We start from the raw sequence: 5,000 nt of genomic DNA on the forward strand, positions 1-5,000 counted from the left end.
TAGATAGATAGATAGATAGATAGATATATAGATAGATAGATAGATAGATAGATAGATAGATAGATAGATAGATAGATAGATAGATAGATAGATAGATAGATAGATAAACAGTAATTTAATTAGACATTTTAATTTGTATCAAATTCTTTGTAATTAGAAAAATGATCGTATGTGTATTTCTTTAAAAAAATACCCTTTGCAATGATTATATTTTTAGAAATTATTACTTTCTTAAATATAAATAAACAACCCACGTATGTACGTCTAACGATTAGTCATCGTTTAACCGCAAAAAAAACCAACTTCTATTCATGTAAAATTATTGTTTTTGTTGTTTTTACTTTAGTGACAAAATCCAAACAATGTAATATAATAATATTATTTTGAAATGAAAACTTGTCTACGCAAAAACCACAAAACAAGTTTTCACAATTTTTCTTTTCATACTGTTTTTTTCTTTTTACAAAATTTTTACACAATTATGTTTTATTTTTTCGTTAGTAAAAATTAACTGACAAACCAACATATAAAACAATAAACAATACAACAACCGACAATATCATCTTCAACTTCAACATCATTCAATTCAGTAGAGTAGACACTACTGATGACGGGGACATGTTATACAGACCGAAAAAGTAAAAAAATATATATATATATATATAAACCACCGACAAAAAAAAACATGATCAGCCGACAGAGAGAGAAAAAAACAAATTAGAAAGAAAAACCTATTTATTTACCACAATTTTCTTTTTTCCATTTTTAATTTCAACATGTTTACGAAAAGTTTTCTTATTTCTTATCTTTTTTTTTAGTTTTTTTTTTGCTGATGTGAACATAATTTCCATTCAAAGAAAAACGTTTTATTATTTTTTTTTACATTATTTTCAGTTTTTTTTTTCTTCTTTTCGTTAAGTGAAAGTGGACGTTTTATGAATTAGTTACTTTGTAATGAGGGAAAAAGAAAGAAATTATTTACATTTAAAAAAATTTTTTCTCCCAATTTTTCTGTTAGAAAATTTGTAGTTTTTTTTTTGTTTTATTTCGTTTAATGTATAAATAATCACAAAATTTTAAGATTTTCCTAAATTAATGTTTTTCTACGTTTTTTTATAGTTACACGTAATATTACATTATTTCATGTATTTTATTCATTATTTTGTTTTAGCGCATGCGCAACTTGTTTTATTGTAGTTTTTTTCGATTTAACTCAAATAATCATTATTTCAGGGCTGCCAAAAACAAAAATACCATTAATTTTTTATACAGTTTTATACATTGATTTTTTTATTAATGTTTTGTGTAGAAAAAAAACTTGTTTTTTTGTAATATTTTTTAATGTACTTTTGTTTTTTTTTTTTTTGAAAAATTAAAAATCAAAAAAAATATTTATGCATTGACGCTTCTTCATTTGCTAAATTTTTTTTGTATATTTAACTTTCACTATTAACTTTGAAATGGTTGGTCGATCCGTTGGTCGTTCGGTTATGTTTTATTACCACATCGCCACCGCAACATTACCATCATCATCATATTCATATCCATCACCAACACACCAACGAAACAACAACAGGTCAATCATTATGATACAAGAAAAAAATTAAAAATATTTTAAAACAAAAAACACATACAAATTAAAGAAATAGGCATTTAATATGCAAGTTGGTAAATCCCTTTGAACATAAAAATATTGTTTAAGGGAAAAAGTATTTTCCGAAAATTTAAAAAAATTTGATTTCTTAAATTTCGAAATTATCACAAATTTTTAAGAATTTTATATTTCGCTTCTTAAATGAATATTGTATTCTAAATAAAAAATTTTAATTTATAGAAAATAAAAATTTAATAAAAATTTTTTCCCAAAAATTTCTTTTATCAAAAACTTTTTTAATATAAAAATTTGGAAAATTTTATAAAAATTTCAAAATCAAAATTTTGTAAAAATTCTCTTTATAAATCAAATTCTTAAAAAAAGTTATTATAAACTTAATGTTATTAAAATATTTTTATAAAAAAGCATTTAATCGAAAAATGTTCAAAAAAATTTTATCGACAATTTTTGATGAAAAACACATTTTATCGAGAATTTTTATAAAAAGAACATATTATTCGAAATTTTCTATATAAATTTAAAAATTTCTATAAAAAAATAAAAATAAAATCAAAATTTTCTATAAAAATAAAATTTCATTGGGAACTTTCTAAAAAAAAATGTCAATGAACATTTTCTATAAAATGAAAATTTAAATCGAAATTTTTTTTATAAAAAGGTAAATTTTATTGAAAATTTCCTATAAAAGAAAATTTTATTAAAAAATTCCATAAAAAGAACATTTCACTGAAAAATTTCTATAAAAAGAACATTTCATTGAAAATTTTCTATAAAAAGAATATTTAATCGGAAATTTCCTATAACAAAAAAAAATTTTTGATCGAAAATTTTCCATAAAAGGAAATTTTAATCGAAAATTTTCCAAAAAAAAAGATCATTTTATTGAAAAATTTTCTATAAAAAGAACATTTAATAAAAAATTGTCTATAAAAAGAAATGTTAATCGAAAATTTTCTATAAAAAGAAATTTTAATAAAAAATTTTCAATAAAAAGAAATTTTAATCAAAAATTTTCAATAAAAAGAAATGTTAATTCAAAATTTTGTATAAAAAGAAATTTTAATTAAAAATTGTCAATAAAAAGGAATTTTAATCGAAAATTTTCTATAAAAAGAAATTTTAATCAAAAATTTTCTATTAAAAGAAATTTTAATCGAAAATTTTCTATAAAAATAATATTTAATCAGAAATTTCCTATAAAAATAAATTTTAATCGAACATTTTCTATAAAAAGAAATTTTAATCGAAAATTTTCTATAGAAAGAAATTTTCTATAGAAAGAAATTTTATATAAAAAGAAATTTAAATCAAAAATTTTTAATAAAAAAAGGAGTTTATTAAAAATTTTCTATTAAAAAAAATTTCATCAAAAATTTCCTACTAAAATAAAATTTAATTTTCTATAAAATGAAAATTTCAATGAAAATTTTCTATAAAAAGTAATTTTTATCGAACATTTTCTATTAAAAGAAACTTTTCTATTAATCGAAAAATTTCTATTAAAAGAAAAGGAAATTTCTTAAAATAAGAAATTTATCGAAAATTCTGTTCAAAAGAAAAATTTTCTTAATTTATCGAAAATATTTTTTATTTTAATATATCTAACATTTTTTGTAAAAAGAAAATTTATCAAAAATTTAAGGAAAATTAAACAAATATTATCTTAAAATATGAAAAAAATTAAAATCTTCTTTTATCGGAAAAATTTTTTTAAGATTTTAATCGAATTTATTTTTTTTAAAGATTTTCTTATCAAACAATTTTATAAAATTAGTATAAAATAATAATTTTTAACTAATTTATAGAAAATTTCTTAAAACTTCTGTTTATATAAAATATTAATCGATTTTATTGTTTCCTTGAAATTTGCATTCATCTCTAAGGAAAAATTGCTATCGTGAACTTGTTGTGAACAATTAATTCACAATATTTGATTTTGTATGCAACAACTGATTAATGTTTACCAAATTCCATCAACAAATTTTACAACAGGGGAATTTTTCTTCACGACAATAAAGTTAGTGAACGAATAAAAGTAAGGGGGAATCCCCTGTTGTCAAATTTGTTAATGGATTTTTGTTAACTTAAACAGCTTTTCCATACAAAATCAACTATTGTGAATGAATTGTTCACAGAAAGTTTTAGTATTTTGTAAATAGTCGACATTTTCCGAAAGTCGATTTATAGAACCCTAATCAAAACCTTTCGAAAATAATAAATTTACTTTGTTTATCTATCAAAATCCCAAGCTGATGATTACAAACATGTGTTATTCCTCGTTTGTCAAGTGCTTGACCAATACTGTGTGATAACAGTGATGCCATCTCTATTAAAGTAGATTACTAACAGATTCTGATGTTTACATTTGTTATTATTGAAATCAGCTGTTCTAAACTGCAATATTTAGTGTTCAATGCCTTCGCATTCCTACTTTTACTTTCATTTCATTATTTCGAAAGAAATCACTTTTTTCCCTTAACAATCATAATCAAATTAGCCATTTTATGCATATATTTCTTTGCCTTGATATTCGTAAACAAAAATTTTGTTAAAAGTCTTTTGTTTTGTATATCATTAAAAATTAGCATTTAGTATATTATTTTTATTGTCTGCTGGTTTGTTATTTACATATGAAGTTTTTTTCAAACAAATAGTCACACAAACATTTTAATTCTCTCCATCTCCTTCACTCTCATTCACAACAAGTCTTGTTTACTACATTTTAAGGCTGTTAATAAAAAAGTGGTCATAATAAATAGTCATATATAGTTAGCAAACACACAGTAAGTTGTTGTTTTTTTTTTTCTAATTTGTTTCTCACTTTGTATGTAGACAACAAACATTTATTATGCATTAATTAATGTTTGTTTTAAAGTTTATTTTATTTCTGTTTTTTTAAATCTTAATTTTAATGTTTTGTTTAGGTTTCACACACAAAATAAGGTTTTAAAATGATTTAAAACAATTAATTAATAAATAATCGTAGTTTATGTCTCTTTTAAGTTGTAAAGTTTTTTGTTTCTTCTCAGTATTACATCAAATATCAACAAACTACAAATTTAGTTTTTTTTTTTTTTATTTGCTGTTTATTTTGTCTTAATTGTTTCTTTATTTTAAAAACCCTGTTTACCACGGAAACTGTGGCAATAATTTCCTTGTCTACATATTTAAATTTATTATATAGTTTGTGGTTTGGTCTTTAAAAACGATGGCAGTTGTTTGTTCCTCTTAAAAATGTTTCATAATCATATTATAATTTACGTTTCTTACTATTTTGTTAGTGAGTTTTTAGGGTGGGAATGTACCTTATTTAAGCAAATTTGAAATTAAGTTCAAGTTTATACTTAATTTTTATGCTTTTTACATGGGAATCTGAACATTTTAT

At 20.9% G+C, this 5,000-nt stretch overlaps 1 protein-coding gene across 1 annotated transcript in view; it reads left to right on the forward strand.

Moving 5' to 3' along the window:
• LOC111680435 (probable serine/threonine-protein kinase DDB_G0282963) overlaps nt 1-5,000 on the forward strand; it is a 22,719-nt gene that overhangs the window by 966 nt on the left and 16,753 nt on the right. The gene's annotated exons all lie outside the window — the stretch shown is intronic.

This window comes from Lucilia cuprina, chromosome 4 (assembly GCF_022045245.1).
Source record: "Lucilia cuprina isolate Lc7/37 chromosome 4, ASM2204524v1, whole genome shotgun sequence".
Lineage (NCBI taxonomy): Eukaryota > Metazoa > Arthropoda > Insecta > Diptera > Calliphoridae > Lucilia > Lucilia cuprina.